Genomic DNA, 22098 nt, shown 5'->3' with positions numbered 1-22098 from the left:
CGTAATTAGATAGGATGCACGTGGCTCAAATTGGTAAAGCACATTCGCGCTAATCCAGTGGATGTGGGTTAAAGTCCGCTGGGTGTCGTATTTTTTCAAAAAGATGTTTTCTATTACATAGTATATCTAAGATTTTATCAAATAATTATGGCTGTTCAATAAAAAAATGTTACATTCTCAAATCTTGTGAATTATTTGTTTGAAAATAGTTTAAACTTTTTTTTTTATTTGAAAATGCCATTTGCTGCAGCCACAATAACAAAGCTCAAATCGATATGAATAAAAAAGACTTAAAGTTATACACATTTCGTTCTTTTTAATTGATTATTAAAATCTTTTGAAGGTTTGATCTCCACCTTAATCAATGGGTTTTCAATTTAATTCAATTCGTTTATTTTTATACGAGTTTTATACGTGACCATTAAAAACTACAAGTTCATTACATTCAGAACATTAAAATAACACTCTCAATTGTAATTATAGAATTAACAATAACCTACAATAATGGAATAATATTATTATTAATAAAATCTATTTAATATTTTAAACGATATAGGAATACGTAGGTAAACTGAAACCTTTCAAGTAATCTATCGTATATCTGGATTAGAAAAACCTGTATGGTATTATTATAGTAATACACATATTAGTAAATGGTAACGCATTCGACTCGATATTATCATATCGTCACCTCAATACTACAACTAGATAACTTGATTTTTACTGTTTTTTGAGATAGCTATTGAATATAATTCTACATTTCATTCTCTACAAAATGATAAAATCAGGTAAGTTAATAGATAATAGGAACTGTATTAACTTTGTATTTAAAAATATTAGATAACTTTAAAACCATAGATGCATTAAATAAATAAAAGAATATGTCTACAAGATTTTTTCATACAATTGAACATTATTTAATTGATCCCAATTAGACAAACACAATTTTCCAGTTTTATTTTAAATAATAATTAAAGCTTAGATTTATGTTAATCAAGTAAAGTTTAAATTTCATTTTCCCAATAATGACAAAATCAGAGTTATCTAGTTGTAGTATTTAGACGACGATCTTATTATGGTAGATAAATACAGCAACCCTGATTTGCGTTAATTACCAACATTTTTTTTTAATTTTCCGTTAAAATTCTCACATTTTTTCGACCAGCATAAATTAAAGATTTTTTTTTGCGCAAACCAATCGAAAATGATGAGTATTTCCTTCAGATTTGTACGGTTGTATAAATAAAGGACAAAAATAAATTATTTTCCGTATAACGTATTTTCCCAGATATAAAAAAAATCTTAAGGAAATCACGCTCAAATATAGAATGAATGGTTACCTTGTGTAAAAGTTTTCCACGACATAATATTATGGTTTGAGAGGACTTTTAAGATAAGCATCACAGCAATCTATTATCATTACGGACAGTACGGTAGAAGAAATATGATACGAGTATTACGAGTAGATAACCAGGGGCTTACCGGTAATGGCCGATTGTGGGGGTAAAAATAATAAAACGATTTTTCGAGAGCCGATAACAATAAATCACAGTAGGCATGATTATTTTTCTTTTATTCTGAAAAAGTTTTTGAATTATGATTAAATATATTTGTATCTTCAGATTTTTTTTTTGTATGAAAGTTATATATCATTTTCAAATATGTGATAAATATAGTGAGACATAGGGTTTTATATTTCTTTATATTAGTTACGTATATTAATATTTCTACAATTCACGGTATATTTTCTTTCTATTTGATAAACATCTGCATTTACTTTCTCCTTGTATTAATAATTAATTCATTAATATATATATATATATCAACATTCAAGAATTTTGTAATAAGGTAACCATGACTATCAAATTATCGGTAACCGGGCAAAACAGAACATGACAAAACATAACATGAAAAAACAGAACAGTGACAAAACAGAACAGCGATAAATAGAACTATGGCGTTTCAGGAAAAATATAATATTTGATATTGAAAATGTCACAATAAATATTTCGTTTGTTATTCAAAAAAAAATAAACACCCCGGAAACATACTTAAAATGGATTGTAAATAAACGAACTCTGAATATATAGGTGTAATTACATTATTCTATATAATAAATAATATATTTTTTGAATTGTTAATAACCATGTACTTGCTTTTTCGTACAATGTGGTTGTTAGTATTTTTGAACAATCACAAACACCCAGGCTTTGAGAAAAATCACATATTTTTTTGTGTCCTTACCGGGAATCGAACCCAGAACTCTCGGGTGGAAGGTAAGCGCCTTACGTACTGCACCACGAGAGCCGCCAATAAAATTATTTTCACGGTATAAAGTTCTCTTTGACCTAAGCATGGATAATTTGTCAAATAATTTACGTATATTTTTTAATTATTTCCATTAAGCGGGATTTGAACCTGCATCTTTTGCATTCTGGGCAATGTGCTTTACAAATTAAGCAACATGTACAATTAATACTAACCACGTTACTCACTAAATAAAATGGGATATTATTGTTAGAAAAGATGTGTTTAGCTCAAAAAATATTATATTAAAATATTCAGCTTATTATATTATGATATGTAATAATATTATTTATACAAAATGATTTTGTAATATTGTTATATATTTTTACTATGATGAAATGGTTTCAAAATTATCAGATGTATCTTTCCTTTACTATATATTATTCGTAATGCGAAACCTCAGTATACACGCCAATGGGGGTGGCATTATGAAAGTAATTACCAGAGCCCGCCAGCCATATTTTATTATTTATCACCTGTTTAGGCTTTTGGATTCACATTTTGTTAAACACAAATAATATTACGATGGCACGGCGGCCAAATTGAGATTAATGAAAGGATCCTGAAATGCCGAAACGCCCTCCGCCCCCCAAAGTCGGGCTCCACACCAACCAAACAGCCCCGAGCTTAGAAGCCGATTAAACCTTGCTCATACTTAATTGATTATATCGAATGGCGTTAAAAATTCAATTGAACGTTCGTCACAGAAACTGGGCGATTGTGATTTCGTTGGAATATTTTTTTGATTGATTGTTCGTAAAGTGAACCGTTTTGTTGATGTTGCTATGCAGTACATCAACGAAGAATGATTTATAACGGTATTTTATTGACTTGTCAATTTGATCGACCATTTTAACACGTGTAAATAATGTAGCCTTTTATAATCGACACGATATAGAATGCAAATAATAATCCTATAGATGGCATGATACTCGTACTTTGATACGGTTACATTATTGTTGAACGGAATAGCAGTTAATAATATTCAATGCTTTCATAGCGATGTGGATTTTTTTTATTGTGTGGCCATTTACCACCCACATGTATTATCATTATTAATCCTTTTTTTTAATGATTTGACCAAGGCTTTGACTGCGACACGCTGTCATATCACCTCTTCTCTTCTAGAAGGGGATCCATCAATCAGGTCCTCACTCTAATTCTATTAAAGAACTTTACAAGTTTGCCAAGCTCTCCCGTTTAACCGACCGCCAGGGCACCTTTCAATTCGTCGACATTCTCAAAGATATCCGCAATAATTCACAGCTATACGTATAATGTCCTCCAAGACATCACATTCATCACAGAGCTGCGAATCGATTCTTCTCGTGAGGACATCAAATCTTTTACCCATTGTGTAACCTGTTCTTAGCCTCAGTATCAGCTTAAGCTCATTTTTCTTCAACGGAGACTCTACAAATCAGGGCACCAACTGTGAGGATGGTAGAATGGACTTACTGCATTTCACCTTTTCTAGGGATGTCCTATGATGAAAATCTATCCACATGATTATTACTTTTTACTCACATGTATATTTATCAGTCATCACAACAGTCATCACGATATTATTATCCAAGTACCTTTCATAATAATGGATCGTGTCCACCCATATTCTGAACCCCTGTTGAGCTTGACTCTAGTCTGGTATTGTAAATCTGCTTTATTCCGAGATGTACCTACTACCATAAGTTGTCCACTGAGTGAGAGCGCCACATGCTAACATTTGACATATTATTCAATACCTTTTATACTGTGATAAACTTACACTAAATTAGTCTAGAGCCAAATTTTGGTGGTCTTATAACTAAGATTTAGCTTAAAGTTAATATTTAATTAATATTAAGATTTACTTGTATCATAAGAATGATATACGTAACATAGGTACCTATTGTAAAAAAAAAATCTTCTTATTACTACAAGTGAATATTATTTGATCTAATTAATTTTATGCGAGGTAATCAGGCAAAGAGTCGTAGCAGTGTAGTAAAAAGTGCTAAAAAGTGCAAAGTTATAAAGCGTTTACTCTATAATGTAGGTATAAATTTGATTAGCTGTAAGACTGTAACATATCTTCATAAATGAATGTTCTCCCAATGATCTATTACCGAGAATGTCATGCGGCGTGTGACACAAGATAGGACGACGATTAAAATAGTGTCACCATCACTTTCTATTACCTGATGGTTATTGCAAATAACGCGAGTGGGCCGTGTCATTTTAATTCTTTAATTTATAGAATAATTATTGTAAACTGTACGCTATCTGTCTTTCTTTATAAAATATAAACATTTATCTCTGGCAAGCTCATATTTATTGGATTCGCCACCCGCCAGCCATAATAATACACAGATTTGGATTTAAGCTTTATTTATTTTTTAATTCTTGTAAATATTGTCTTTTACTCTCATTTGATAAAAATATTTTGCATGGATATGTAGGGTGAATACCCACCCTACCATCCAGCATGACTTGGCAGGAAACCATTAATTTATAACTACAATGTATCTTGCAATATGATATTGTTAAAATTGCAAAACAAGCTATTTATGCGAGTCAATCAAATTTCAACAGAAAGCTAATTTAGCAAAATAATATAATAATTCAATTAATCAATAATATTACAAATTAATAAATAATGCTATATAGGTTTACCATGATATGCACAAAAGTTGTTTGTATGAAAATCAATCTTGCTCAATTATTAAAACTGCATAATTGTTCAAATTAAAATCATTTTTTTATAATTTACGAAACGAATCATGCATTGCACAATAAACCTCATAAGCATGATTATCAAAAATATTCAAATAGTTGATAGCAGCATTTTCTATTGTATTGAATCAGTATAAAACACTCAGTAGAAGAAAGTAACATCGTCATTCAGTTATCAAAGATTCAACCGCTTCGCCCGATCGAACATCGTAATTCATCAGAACGCACAATCGTGATTTCACTCAGCTAAATTATGTAAAATCTGTAAACTTACCTGTAATAATTATTAAATTGATATTTATTTGGAAGGAGATAATAAAACCAGGGTTCGTTTAATGCACGCATCAACCTTCTTATCATTGGAGTCAACCAACCAACCCTGCCTGTTCCCTATTCCATCTCACTTCCGAAAGATATATTACCTGAATCCATAATAAATAAAACAGCAAATAATAAAAACAATAAAAATAATTAATACAAGATTGGTATAATATTAATACTTTGGATTTAAAACATTATTTTGAATAATTCTAATGTTTACAACAGGTCGCCGAACCCAATAATATAAATTCATCGATGTTTATAAATTAAGCTTTTTAGCACGGTTACATAAAAAAAAATCTTCAAATATTTAAGTTCTTAAATGCGATTTAAAATCCATTTACTTTCATAGATAAATTATTTTCCAACTGTCTTACACATTAAATTTTCCAGTATTTTTTAGCAAGATAAAAAAAGTAGTCTTGCATCACTGAAAAGGTCTCGCTTTGAAGGTATTAAGATCGTATACCTGAGTCATGCAGAATTATTCTTTTGAACGCGATACAAAAAAGACGTATTGCCTAGCAGACGTGAAGCTCACGCGAAAAAAGCTCGGCCTCTCTTTAGTGGCAAAGCTTTCTTCGAAAGAAAATGACATTAGAGATACGTATGTATTTATTCATGTATAAATTTTCTATAATATTCTAGTTAACTTGTATCGTTCCTTATTCGCAATCCGACTCAAGATATATGTGTGTTATCTTAGGGTAAAACACAGGCAATTTATGTTCCCTTCCTTTATTTTCAGTCGTGTAAAAATCTATTGCAATAAAGCATCCAGTGTGTATGTGTGTATAACACAATATACAGCCTACAACAAAGGAGTTATGCCTTCCGACGTGGACAAGTGGTTTAGTTTACCCTTCCAGCTTTCCTTAACGCAAACTGTATATGAATACATTTACATAAGCCTTATCGTAGGTACTGAATATGTAATTACATGGTTTATTTCTCTACCGACAACATTTTCTCCAGATAGCATGGTCTTTGAAAGTAGGTATATCACGATTTTATATGCCTTTTATTTGTATAATTTAATGCATTCGCATTACTAAGAACTATATTTCTCATTTTTTGTCATATATAAGTATTTACGTCTAGGTCTAGTTAGCGATAGATTAAGAATAGTGCAATATGTCGTGGCATGAAAAGCTGCATGTGAGGTATAGCGCAGAAAGACCACAATACAAATCAATGATATATCGATGAAATGCCAATAAACTAGATATTATATTTTCTCTTTTTTATTTTATTAAGCTACGAAGTCTCATTTGAGACTTATTTAGCTATACGTTTACATAATTATATAACATACTCTGTTATTACAATATTATTTTATTATATAGAGTGGACAACCCTTCACATGTTCTCTTATACGATGGTATTTAACGGGCACTAAAAAACTATAAGAACGCCATAAAACTACGTAAATTGCAATACTTAATACAATTGCTTAAGAACAATAAATTTAGTATACTAAATATACATAATTTGAAAACATCTCATACATATACACACTATAAAAATCATTTTGTTGAAATAAAAACGACACCCAACGGGACTTGAACCTGTATCTGCTGAATTTGCACCAGCATGATTTTCCAATTAAGCTTAATTAATTTACTGTCCCTGCAAACAAAGATCACATGTTTGTCGTCTTTTAAGATTAATCATATTAACTATGATAACTTAGAATATTTTTATAAGCTTTTCTGCTTATAAATAAAATTGCACTCTCGACGCTATACCGTCGCACAGGTATGAACACGTTGATAAGACCTCTGTCCGCAGTAGTCGCGAATATTTTTCACGTTGGTCTGTCAGAGCCTTAAAAATATAAATTCAAAATTCAAATGTATGCGCAATAAAAAAAAAAAAAGACCGCGGTAATATACCCACACATAAACAGCAATAAAGACATTGTAAGTTATAAGAGCGGCTTTAAAGCCATTAAAACAATTTTGAAAGTTTCATCGTTTTTATGTGTAAACTTTGTTATTTAAAAAGACTTCTTCAATCATAAAATTGGTGATAAAGTTGTACAATGTGTAAAATAATTGCACATTAAAATTTGTGCTTTAATGCAATCAGCAGGCGGTAATTATTATACTTGCAGAAAGTTTAAACGAAATTGAAATGGATGTTTAAATGGGGTAAAACTAACCAACACGCGAGCTTTTATTGCAAATTTCTTCATCAGCGACGCCATCGAAACTGTAATCGACTCACAAAATAACGAATGATATCAGCCATTAGTATTCTTCGCGTGGCATATTAGTGCTATCTTTCTGGAATAAAATCTATTTTAAGCGCAGTTATTCTCGCAAAACAGAGACATTCTAATAATACATTTTTCACGACCTATCTGTAGGGATATCATGTAAAAATAAAAAATATCAATAATTATCGCATCGTATAATATTATATCCAAGTGTTATATCGCATACCTACCATCTATGGTCAGATCGCGGCATAAAACTGTCAATTTCGTAGTGCTAAGTATTGCTTATTTATACAACGTTCCCTCTAAATTTACTATTGTGTGTGCGGATCATCATTGCATCTGAGCAGTGGCGTAACTAGGGTTGGTATCACCCGGTTCGGTAAATTTACACCCCCCCCCCCCCCCTCCACAAACACACACATACAATTTTTCATAAAACTTATTTTAAGGTATTTATTAATGTCAGTGATTTTAGATGATAATAACACTAACAACGATAATTTTTAAAGTAAATAAAAAAAGTAAAGATATTTGCCTTCTGAGAAATGAGTCGAAGAATTGTACATGTGATGGTTTCGAGCATTCGAGCAAAACTAAAATCTGGCAAAGGAAACTTTCTTTTACAATATGTTTGTCTGATTACTGTGCGGGGGATGAAAACACGTGTGCGGACATATTTTGGGAGGTGTGCGCGCTCATACGCGCACACCTTGCAGGAAATATTACTTATATGTACTTCGAATATAATATGGTATGTTTGTAGAATACGATTGTGGCTGTCATCAGATTCCTGTAACCCAGATCTCAATTATAATATTATTTATTAAATATTCTTTTTTTCACGTAGAATCAATCAGTACATAATGAATACGTGTATTAAATAAGGCTCTAAGTACCAAAAAGCAGTATTGCCTGTAGTTACAAAATACCGAGTCATTGCAGTAAAATTTCATGAAGCAGACCTTTTGAAAAATGTAGCTTTACAGTGTGAAGCAATCACGGCAGCTTCTATAATTTTAGGTAGTAAGAACTCGCAAGTGTCAACACACCATCGTCAGCTATTTTATATTGAATGCCGTTGACCACTGCAGTGCTACTTACACCATTATAAATAAAACACGCCAACGGACTTACAACGTCGACAGGTTTAATTATTTTGCTGTATTTTTTTGACTTGCTTGAGGCACTTAGACTATAGTTGAAGTTATTGGCGTTGGTATGTTGAATTTTTTTTTATAAAGATGTCAGTTTTTATTATTTAGGTACTTAGCGCCTTAATTAACACACGTATTCAATATTATATATTATAATATGACTACGTAATGTTATGAGATGGCGGTCTGCAATTTCATAACATTACTAATTAACATTATTTCATAATAATTTCAAAATATTATTTCATAGTGCACCGGTCAATAAATAGCGGATCAGAATTAATTGGACGTCTCACTTGATTATAAGTTTCTGTTAAAGACACATCGTACCGAATTACCGTTATATTTATTATATTGCATCAATTGTACCCTTTTAGTTGTTTGAAACAATAATTAAATTCTCGCCTCTTCCACGATCAACTACTATCGTCTTTCATCTGCAATATCGATTCTCCGCTGAACCATAATACTACACGATGATTGCTTCATATTGGAAAAAAATGGTAATAGATTATTTATTATGAATGAAATACGCAATCGAAAATCTTCATTTACCGCGAATATTTTACCGCATTCAGCCTTGCATTCGAAGTTAAGCAATAACCACCACTATTATCAGAACTCGAAATTTAGTGCCGCAGCCTGTCTATAGACGACATTGGATTTATCAATAGGTATTTTGAATGCACACAGCTCCGTGATAATAAACAATAATTACAAGATAAAAAGACCTTTTTATATACTACGTTTTTTAATTTTCTGCTGAATCATATATACTTGACAATTCTGTGTATTAATAAATTAGGACAAATAAGGCAATTGTCAACAAATCATTTTTTTGCTATTTTGCAAACAAATACAGAATACTGAAATGTCTTTTTGATTTCCATAGTAACGCACGTATATATTAATAATTTAGCTGCTAGGACCACCTCCTTAGCAACCGATAATAGTGGATTGGATTACGGATTTCTTCCGAAATAACTTTTCGTACAAAACAGAATTAACTGAAAAATATGAATTCAATTCTACTTACAGATGGCTAAAAGTATTTAAAGAATGCATTGGCATCGTGTTCTGATATATCCTAAAAGTTTAAAATGTCAAGCTAGTCTGGAAGTTAGTTAAAATCGATTGCAAGATTTGTACTGGATAAACAACCACCGGACAAATAAGAATTCGAGCTATTAAAAACGTTGTAAAATAGCCGAAGCGTTAATATTTTATTTTCACTAAATCATTTTGTAATCCACGAAAAAAGCTTAATTAATTCGACGTAGCAAGGAAAACTGCTGTTTTTAGTAAGTATATTTAGTAATATATTTAATAATAATATATTCAAGACATAGACGATCATAATATCGAGTTCTCATTTGACGTTGGTTAATGATTAAATTAGTTTTAAAATACAAATATTGCTGCCCGATTTCCAGGTTGTTCTATTTCACATTTTTAAGAAAAATTACTTTTTAAGGCCATTTTGTTCTATTTCCAGAACTCTGTTTAACCCATTAATCAGAATATCAACGCATTTGTCGATAATCTTGAAAATAAGTTATTCTTTTATATGCAGAACACAGTTTTTAATATATATATAGGTTGTGCAATTATTTCAATGTGAACTATCAAATAGCTCTCCTGAAAATTTTACGGAAAATGACATAGAACAACCTGGGAATCAGACAGCGATATATATATTGGTGGTACAATTTATCATTTTAAAGTGAACTTTCAGATTGCTCTCCTGAACATTTTACTGAAAGAGACATAGAGCAACCTGGAAATATTTCAGCGATATATTATTATTATGCGGAGATGGAAATTATAAGTTTAATACGATTAGTTTAGATTATCATATAATAATGATAGTTCAGTGTGTTTGGCTACCTATGCACGTGAGGATAATACCCAGTACTTACCTATGAAGTTGGCTATAATTTAATCTGTTTGCGAGATAATCTAATCATTAAACTGTTTATATTATATACCTAAGGTTTAACTAAGCGCGAGGTATTTTTGTCATCTCATTTCAAGAGTTTGCATCTAAATAATTTTACTGCCTTCCGCCGCTGGCTAAAATACACCAGAGTTTCCGTCATTGTGTCACATTTAAATGAATTCATATACGTAAACACTCAATCAAAAACTGACACAGTCTTGACAATACAGTGCTCATAGCGTTAATAGGAAACGTTACTAAAAGCTAATAAACTACAGACTTTAGAGTCTTTAGACTGACAAGATGTTGTAATATCAGTCAAATTAATATTGTTACTTAATATAATAATATGATAACCTGTTTCGTATTGTATTAAAGATGAAAATTTATTATCTATACATAATATTATTGCCTACATCAGTGGTCTCCAACCTTTATGTTACTACGCCTCCCTTTAAAAAAAATCTAATCTTGGCGCCTCCCCCCCTTTATTTCATTAAATAATACAGACACTTTTTTAACACACAAGTTTTTTCTACTTACTTATATTAAATTCATTTTTTAATTAATTTTTTTTCATGCGACGAATGAGCTTGCTTATTACCACAATCAATTTTAATAGAAGTCAACCAAATTCATCATCGTTCATTGACAAAAATTAATGGATTCTATCATGAGCTCCACATACTGAATAGAGCCCACAGGCCAGGATCTTTCACCCATATATTTAAAATATTTAATAGTCCTGAAACAAAGCAGCGCCGCAGGCGACTTTTTAACTATTAATAAAATAATATGAAAAATGCATTAGCAAACTAACCAAGAACTCAGGAAATAGATTTTTGTTTGCTTCAATATATCTGGCGTAGAAATCATTTAAAAGTGAAGACATATTGTATTATTGTTATATTATATTAAAGAAATCACGTCAAAAACAATTAAAAAAAACAATATCACACCCTGCCTACACGCTTCAGTTGACACTTTAGCTACGAGTGACATTTAAATTTGAGGTTATTGTTTTCATGCAACCAGCGGTCGTTTTGTGCATTACCGAAACAGAGCGTTTGCAAAAGCGCCATTTTTAAATTTCTCCGCTCCAAATATTTTATTTGTAGATATTATGGTATAAAAATTAATTTATTAAAAAATTTTGGCGCCTCCCCTGGGAGGCGCGCCTCCCAGGTTGGAAACCGCTGGCCTACATACAACGATGGCGAACCTTTTTGTAGTCGCGTGTCAATGGCTAATATTGGGGTTAAATTACAGATTTTTTAAATTTTATTTTAACACTGTCGTCTCCATAAAGTGAAGTAAAATGAGTTGCCTAGAGTCATGATATAACTCATATATTCCAAAAATATTGTTTTGAGATAATCGCAAAAAACCACAAGAGCCCTGTTTTTTGTAATCAGAAGAACAGTGTTGAACTCCATTGAATATTAATGAGTGAATGAGTCGATTTGATTATTTTTTTTAAATATATAATATTATACTCCGAAGGCTGCAGACACATGACACACTATGAGAAATAGAGCTCCCTAATTGGTTAGAAAGGCCTTGATGACAGAACTCACATTACTCATTGAAAATGTGAGTTGTGACACGAACAGTCAACTTTGTCAACGATTTTCACATGGTTTAAAGTGACTTTTGATAGTTAACTATTTATCTTTATATACTAGATTAATGCCTTTAGCATCACTTGGTATAGGTACTTAACTCAAAAATTACAAAATTTCAAAATGTGAGTTATCTATGACTCTAGACCAGTGGTCGGCAAACTCATTGGTTAAAAGAGCCAAATATCAACAGTACAACGATCGAGATTTCTTTTGAGAGCCAAATTTCTTAAACTGAAATTATATAATATGTAGGTACACTATTTATCAACTTAATAAACTATAGTTAAACATTTAAGTCTTAATTAAACTTCAGGTTCACTGAATGAAACTTGATATCGTACATAATAATGATCATATTTATTGATAAAAATTGAATTGTAAAAATCCATAGAATTAAATCATTACAATGACTGACAAATGTGAATAATGGCCTTGCACCTCTTTGGAAAGTTTTGGTAAGTCAGGTTTATATGTTGATTATTTTAATTTTAAGTACGATTCCAGGTTCTCATCAATAAGACGACTTCTCAATTTACTCTTGATTTCCTCTCTTAGAAATCTCTTTACTAACCACAAAACATGCAATATTAACATTGATGGAAGATTGCATTCAGTAATTAAATACAGAACTTGATTTTTCTTGACTCTTAAAAAAAAATTCTTCTCATTCCTCTCTTCTTCCATTCTCCATGGATCACCGACAGGATATTTAGTGCTAAATGATGCGTGTTTAGTTGTAAAGTGTCCCTCCAAATTTGACTTCGTGTTATGCACAAATAATATAGGTCGGTAGACCATTTAAGTTTGGAATAAACGCGAAAGTCTCGGTTCATTCAACTTTAAATTCATGGTTGTTGTCATCCATATTTCTTTGCTTCTTCTTTGTAGCCATGACAGAAAGCATTTTTTACAGTGCCGCACTCAAGAGGCGAAAGAGCCGCATGTGGCTCGCAAACCGTGGTTTACCGACCACTGCTCTAGGCCAATGGTGGGCAAACCGTGGCTCGCGAGCCACATACGGCTCTTTGGCCCCTTGAGTGAGGCTCTGCCACAAATGCCCTCTGCCTTATTTGACATGGCTACAAAGAAGAAGCTAAGAAAAACGGAAGACGAAAACCGTGAATTTAAAGTTTAATGGACCGAGACTTTCACTTTTTCTACCGAACTGTATTATTTGTCAGGAAAAATTGGCGTATAACAAGAAGACAAATTTGGGAAGACACTTTACAACTAAACACGTCTTGTCACGTCATTTAGCACTAAATATCCTGTTGGTGATACAAGAAGAAAGCAGTTTAGGAACTTTAGAAGAGTCAAGAAAAATCAAGTTCTGTATGTAATTACTGAAGACAATCTACCAACAATGTCAATATTACAAGGACATCAAGAGTAAATTGAGTAGTCGTCGTATTGATGAGAACCTGGAATTGTGCTTAAAATTAAAAACAACAACATGGAAACCTGACTTCCCAAACTATCCAAGGAGATGCAAGACCACTATTCACATTGAGTGTTTGTCAGTCATTTTCATGATTTAATTTTATGTATACCATACTAACAATTTAACTGTTATCAATAAATAAGATCATTATTACGTATGATATCAAGTTAATAAACATTGTACCTACTTAATATATAATTTAAGATTATTTGGCTCTCAAAAGAAATCTCAATCGTTGTACTGTTGATATTTGGCTCTGTTGACAAATGATTTTGCCGACCACTGCTCTAGGCGACTCAAATAAAATATTAAACACAAATTTAAATGCGATATTTGTTATAATGCAATAATATGACACATATTGGTGAAACCTCAATTAAACGCAATGTTAAAACCCATATTGTACACAAATGTGACTGAGTGATGTTACTTCACCAGTGATCACCTTCCTCAGTAGGTACTTGGACGAGGTATAGTAGATAGTTAAGTAAGTAACCAGACAACCGTTCTTACGTTGTCTATGAAATTTGACATTGTAATTGAATGCATTTTTTTTACATTTAAAGAAGATAAGAAAAATGAAATATTTCGGTTTTCGGGATATTAGACATTCGGGATTTCAGCCTTCAGGATTTGTTTCCGGCACCCCATTATTAGACTGCATAGTTTAGAAAAAGTTTATGTTACATATACGACAAAACGACGTAACACTATGTCATATTGAGAGCGTAATATCAACAATATACGTAGATCATCGGAGCTATTAAAAATACGTATAATTACGAACACCCTACTACCTGTTATTCAGACAAAATCAAGACATTTAGAGACATAAAAAAAACTGTCATTTAAAATTTTCCATTACTCTTAATTTTTTTAAATGCATAAAGAGTTGGCCCTACATTCTTTATATAGCTTGTCTTGTCTAGAAATATTATGCAAACAGCTTATTACTGAGTCTTTTTCGCATTATTTGATATCAACGCGAGGGACAAAAATTTGTTTATCAAAGAAGCCAGTCTCATATATTCGGGGTATGGCTCATAAACAGAAAATGAGGAAAATATATATGGCCCGGAACAAGCGAGGGAGAATGACCTAACTGCGCTGTACAAGACCCTTATCAAAAATATATGACTAACTTATGTCTTACCCTATTACGAGTATTTGTCATTTTTATGTCAGGCGACATTACGTTGATATTTATGACGATTTAGAATATATGGAAACATCCATAATAATGCAGTACTGCAAAACATAAACTTGTTGAGTGAATCCAAACCTAACCCTTCAGCAAAACTTATACTAATTAAATCAGCGCATCTATGCTATACACAATACTGTTTTAGGCCGCTATCGGCAGCTATTGATGGTTGTTTTTAATTTTTTGTATCGCAAAACTTACAATAAGTTAGCCCGTTATGTTAATTAATACATTTTGTTTCCAACCAGTGAGCTGAATTTTTTAACGGAAAATTATTTCCGTTATTACAAAATTTATGTACCTATTTCTATATATACCTAATAATTCTCTTCGATTTGCCGCCTTTCCAGTAACTGCCGCCCCCAAGCGACGCTCAATCTGCCTACTAATATATAATATCTGAATATATGCGCAGATTCTTTTTATAAATCAATGTTTTAATTATATTTTTTAGTACTTGATGCCACCTATTTAGTTACAGTGCCTTTCTTCTCGTCAACTTTTCCCATCCATACAGTCAAAACTGTCTATCTTGCTCAAAAATTTAACACAGCCAAGAGAGGTGCTGTTAAAACATAGCACTTATTGTAACAATTACGACTAAGTAACTTATTGTAATTGTTAAAATAAGTGCTAATACTTCTATACAAAAAATGAAAAACTACCTTCGATAGCTGCCGCTAGCGGCCTATAGCAGCCTTGTGCATGGCCCCCACTTCCTAAAGCGGGCCCCCAGGTCAGAATCATTGGCGGCCCCCCCTACCTATCGCTAAGAATAAAGGCAGTCTGATGTCCTACAGTGGCGTTTTCCAAGTGGTTTTCGATGTCAAATAAAATTCAGTGTAGAATTTTTAACACACAACCAAAAATTGCGTCGCACAACCATATCTTTTAAAATGTAAATAAACTTTAGAGCAAATTTAAGATGAGTGTTTATCTCATTTATCTGGTCGACTGCCAGGCCGGGCCCCTCTTCTGCCCGGGCCCCTAGGCTAGAGCCCTGTCAGCCCCCCCCCCTTGTGGGGGCCATGGCCTTGTGTATTGAATAGATGCGCTGCGCATGTAAAATCACAACGTATAACCTATAAAAAAATAAACTCCCTACCAAATTAATACATAATATAATGTAGTTTAATTTATTACATTAAATAAATCTTTCAAATATTTTGCGTTTATTTTTACAGTAGGTTAAACTTTAACCTTTTTTTTAAGTTACCTTACTATTTTTCATTATTTACTGATGTGTGGAAATAACATCCCAAAATAACGGTTATGTTAGATTACTAGGTTAGGAAGGTTAGGTTAAGTGAGTTAATTAATCTATATAAATTCACACATTTAACGACTGATATCATATTATATTTAAAAGGAATTTAACGTCGAAACAAAATCTATCTAATAGCATGATTAACTAGATTCCTCCTGAACTATGCGGTATTTTTACATAGATCTAGCCATATATTCGCATATATGCCCATGGTAGCCGCGCAGTTTAAGCGTTGGAGTATAACGCCGTGGGTCCCAGGTTCGAATCCTGTGTCTGGCAAGTACACATATTGTTTTTCAATTTGTGTATGAGTCAGGGTATGGACCTAATAGGTTGAGCAAGTGGCTGACATCCATTTCTCGTAAAAAACAAAATCTGTCAATACAAACCTCTACTCTGTGGAGGCCCATATAATCCTATTAGGATCGGACATGGTCGAAAGAAGAAAGAAGCCATATATTCAGTGACGACCCGTGGGGGTAGGCAGATTGAGCGTCGCTTGGGGGCGGCAGTTACTCGAAGGGCGGCAAATCGAGGAGAATCATTTGGTATACATAGAAATAGCTAAGTAAGCTGAGTAGCCACTTAATAACGAAGATAATATTTCCTTTTATAAAATCAGCTCATTGGTTGGAAACAAAATGTATTAATTAACATATTAGGTTATTTGGTGTATTTTTTTGTCGGGTTCGCGATGTCTAGTTTACTTCAGTTGCCCTTCGATGTCCTTGGTGACCAGAAACGACATGAGCACGGATGATAAAAAATATTGTATAAAAAATAGGGCGGCATTTTGTCTAGGGACGTCACTGCATATATTGAGTAAATCATAGATACTTAGCTTTTTGCGGTTAATGGTAACTGTAAGAGTGACATACCGCGAGGGGCAGACAGACTATGCGCTGCATGAGGGCGGAAATTATTCGCAGGGTGGCAAATTCATGAAAACAATGAATAGTCAAATATTTTCTCGATTAATAAATTCAGTTTAATATTGTTTATGATGTGTGACCAATTAAATGTTGACAGACATTCCCAAATCCTTAGATAACACATTATTGATATTTAAACATAAATCAATAACGAGTCCATATTTTTTTGCTCAGACAGAAATATTACTTCGTTGATGACAGAATAATAAAACTTGTACGGAAAAAAACTTAAAAATATCAAGATTGTTTTAAAAGACTAAGAATTACGATCAATTTAGTTTTAAAAAATAATAACAAGACAAAAAAAACTTTTTATATACCTACCACGTTTTTAAATTTTCTGTTGAATCACATAAACTTGACAATTCTATGTATTAATAAAAACTTTTTATTGTACTTGATAGAAATACTGAATAAATATTATAGAATATTGAAATGTCATTTTGACATTTCATATTGATTTCCATAGTAACGTATGTATATATTAATAATTTAGTTGCTAGGACCCCCTTAGCAACCGAAAATAATAACTTTTCATACAAAACAGAATTAACTGAAAATGAATTCAATTCTGCTTAAAAATGGCTAAAAGTATGCAAAAGAATGCATTTTAATCGTGTTCTGATATATTCTAAAAGTTTCAAATGTCTAGCTAGTCGGGAAGTTAGTTAAAGATCTTCAATCGTCCAATACCAATCTTGGACAAACAAGAAAAAAATGTACTGGACACACAAGAAAAAATCTGTACCGGACAAATAAGAATACGAGCTAAAAAAAATGTGGTAATAACTGGAATTTTTTGTCTATCTAAGGGCGGCACTTTTCATTAGGACATCACTGACTACACGTTCTATCTTATCATATTAATTAATCTGGCGTTTCCGTAGTAGAAATCAATTATAATAGGTGTTAGTGTTTCTTAACTCTACAATATTTGAATTATTTATGTATTTTGACCTTTGAGGTTTATTGCCGAAACAGCTGTCTCAAATATCGTAGAATTAACAAAATCTTTGTTTGCAAACCATTATTCTCTTGGCTGATTACCTCATCTTGAAACCTTGCCATTGTTAATATGATCACTCCATGAAATAACATACGTATATTAATATAGGTACAGATCTTATAAATTGATCTGGGTATTATAATATTCAAAGATTATCTTGAACTTATATTCAACAATCCTCCATAGACTAAAGTTAAGCTGTCAGTGAAGTAACGTTTTCGCTTGGCTTTTCAATTAATTTTAATAAAATCAAGATGATATCTCGTGAACCAAAACACATTTTCCCTCGCCTGATTAGCAAGGAAATTGAGATTTCCGACACAAAATTCAATTATTATAAAGCCAACGTCTCCGGAAACTCGTACTCCATTCCACTCCAGACCTTAATCATTTCTTTGTTTTAGTTAACCTTCTACTTTCTAAATAAACTCAATTAACTTCCATCAGTCATAGAGAAGCATTATAAAGACTACTACTGTTTTATATAACTAATTATTATTCCAGCAAATAAATCCATAAAATATCAATAATAATATTAAAATCGAAAAGTTGACGAGAAGAACGGCACTATAACAAAAAAAAACATAAATAAAAAATGCGTTTATAAAAAGGATCTGCGCATATGAGTCGCCTAGAGTCATAACTCACATTTTGAAATTTTGTCATTTTTTAGTTAAGTACCTATACCAATTGATTCTAAAGACATTAGTATATAAATATACTATATATAAAGAAAAATAGTTGGAAATCGAAAGTTACTTTAAACCATGTGAAAATCGTTGATAAAGTTGACTATTGGTGTCATAACGCACATTTTTCAATGAATAATGTGACTTCTGTCACTAAAGCCTTTCTAACCAATCAGGCAGATTTATTTCTCATAGTGCGATGTGTGTCTGCAGATTATTATATATATTTAAAAAAAAATGTAAATCGACTCACTCATTATTATTCAAGGGAGTTCAATTCTTTTCTTTGTATTGCAAAAAACAGTGCTCTGGTGGTTATTGGCGGTGATCTCAAATCTCGATTTTTGGAATATGTGAGTTATGACTCTCTAGGCAACTCATATATTCTATACACAAAACTGCTATCGGTGGTTATCGAGTGTAGACATTGGCAAATATAACGTGAAGCGTGGCCATTTCGAGAATTACAATCCCTACCCCTTTCCAATTTGTTCCTCTCGCCCTACAATCAGTTAAAGTTCGTTATTTATGCGTGCTGCAAGTTTGTGTAAAGTGTTTAAACCTGTTAATAATTCAAAAAGTGTTAAAAAGTGGTAGCAGGAGGATAAGTCGTGTTATAAACCTACTGCGAAAAAGAAATAAACAAAATAAGCTTACTGGGCCTATAAAATAAAGTCGATGCAATGACAGGTAGATATTCTTTGACATTTCAGTGTTACCATATAACTAAATATATCCCGACATATTGTAAAAATATTATATTCCATATTCACATTCTGAAGCAAACTAGGGGGGATTAAAGTCTCCTAATACTGGCAATCCTTTCATAATATATCGCAGCTCCACGACGGCGGCCATGACACTTCAAGTTATAATTTCACAGTTTAGTATATCATATTATGTTTGTATTCAGGTATTATAATTGTTACTATAAGTTAGCCGTCTAAAATGTCAAAACTGTCTATTTCGCTCTAAAGGTGAGCACACCCAATATAGGTGCTGTTAAAACATGGCACTTACTATAATAATTACAACCAACTTATTATAAAAATTATAATACTTCAATACAAACATATTAAAGGCCACTGATAGCGGCCGATAGCAGTCTCGTGTATAGAATAGATGCGCTGGAGTTGTTCGATTTTTGATACAATAAATAATCACGACTTCAACTAACTTCACAACCCTTCTCAAATTTAAAAATATAGTTAGGTTCTATGGGAAGAGGAGCAACCTGAACGAAGTTATAGTGATGTATGAATTATTGTTCTTTTTAGTGAAATTATTGGAAGTATTGTCAGGTTAGAACGATCTCCCATTGCTGTTTATGTGACACATATCACACGTCTTAATAACCAATAAAATTGTATTATGCCGCACACAATGACCGTTTAGAAAAAATCGCATTTATTAAATTATAAACACTGCGCCTATATTATGAGGATGTTACGGTAATTTGACATCGTAATAGATTATCTCTGTGTTTTGGATCGAATTTTAGGTCTACACCAGTACGACCGCGTTACAAATACTCGACTTCGTGATCTGACACGTTAGTCGTCAGTGAGAGATTCAATCACGAAGAGGCGCTCCCAGTGGCAGGTTTAGGGACGTGGAGGCCCGACGCTTTGAGTTTTGACTCCCATTTTGGCCACACGATAAAAAAACCATAAATCACCTTATCCAAACTAAAATTATTTTTTACGAAATATAGCAGTGTTTAATAATTAAGTGGTTATGTTATGGGCCTGCTTGATATTAGTTGCAATGATTTTAGCTTTGGATAATATTTTATACTTACTCAATTTTTGAGAAATATGCATCGTTTTAAGATTTTTCTACAATTTCATAATCATATGACTGGTTTGAACCGTTTCGAGGCCTCTTTTAAATCCTCTGACAAATCGATTGTGTCAAAGAAAATCGTCAACGGGCACTCCACGTGAGATGGATAAAGCCACGTGCATCCTTGTAAAATTAAAGCGGTACGGATTTCATGGTTGTGATCAACCCTTCCTCATACTACAGCATTGCACATGGCGAGAGGGGTAGGACATTTCATTGGACCAGGTAAAGTGACTCTACCTTGTATGCATTCCCTTTGATCTAATACTGCAGTATGATAAGGTGAAGTTAGTTGTTTTTCGAAATAATGCACATTCAGTGACCTAGTTCAGTGGTCGGCAAACCCATTAGTCAACAGAGCCAAATATCAACAGTACAACGATTGAGATTTCTTTTGAGAGCCAAATTTCTTAAACTTGAATTATATTATGTAGGTACACTGTTGATTAACTTAATAAACTTTAGTTAAGTCTTAATTAAACTATAGGTACACTGAATTAAACTTGATATCATACCTAATAATGATCTTATTTATTGATAAAAATTTTATTGTAAGTATGGTATCCATAAAATTAAATCATGACAGTGACTGACAAACACTCGATGTGAATTGGCCTTGCATCTCCTTGGAAAGTTTGAGTAATTCAGGTTTGTATGTTGTTGTTTTTAATTTTAAGCACGATTCCAGTTCTAATCAATTTCGACGACTTCTCAATTTACTCTTGATATCCTCTCTTAGAAATCTCATTACTAACAACAAAACTTGCAATATTAAACATTGTTGGAAGATTATATTCAGTAATTAAATACAGAACTTTATTTTTCTTGACTCTTCTAAAATTCCTAAACTGCTTTCTTCTTGCATCACCGACAGGATATTCAGTGCTATATAACGTGAAAGGGAGTGTTTACTTAGTTGTAAAGTGTCTCTCCAAATTTGACTACTTGTTATGCGTCAATTTTTCCCGACAAATAATACAGGTCGATAGGTCATTTAAGTTTTGAATAAACGCGAAAGTCTCGGTCCATTCAACTTTTAAATTCATGGTTTTCGTCTTCTGTTTTTCTTTGCTTCTTCTTTGTAGCCATGTCAAATAGGGCAGAGGGCATTTTTGGCAGAGCCGCACTCAAGGCGCCAAAGAGCCACACGTGGCTCGCGAGCCGCGGTTTGCCGACCACTGACCTAGTTGATAAGCAAGTCTCTAACACCGTAGGTCATGGGTTGATGTGTATTTTTTCCTGACCATTCCACGTATCTATCAAAAAATCTGTATATAACATCAGCTCTTTGAATCCTCATATTATGTTCCGCGTTAACTTTTAAATAGATAATGGCAATGCTTTGATTTACATAATTACTTTTCTAATCGATCAAATTGTATGTTTAATATTATTATAAATAATTAACAGTGACACCTATCAATAATATTTG

The 22098-nt window shown here is 32.4% G+C and overlaps 1 protein-coding gene across 4 annotated transcripts in view; it reads right to left on the bottom strand.

Annotated features, from left to right (window-relative positions):
• Positions 1 to 22098, bottom strand: part of LOC147072563 (potassium voltage-gated channel subfamily KQT member 1-like) — a 524358-nt gene that overhangs the window by 252516 nt on the left and 249744 nt on the right. The window lies entirely within an intron of this gene.

The sequence above is a fragment of the Rhyacophila brunnea genome, unplaced genomic scaffold (genome assembly GCF_057557595.1).
Source record: "Rhyacophila brunnea isolate RB1 unplaced genomic scaffold, BYU_Rbru_1.0 scaffold_2, whole genome shotgun sequence".
In the NCBI taxonomy this organism is placed as follows: domain Eukaryota; kingdom Metazoa; phylum Arthropoda; class Insecta; order Trichoptera; family Rhyacophilidae; genus Rhyacophila; species Rhyacophila brunnea.
Note: the sequence above shows the minus strand (reverse complement) of the source record. Positions and strands in the feature narration are given on the sequence as shown.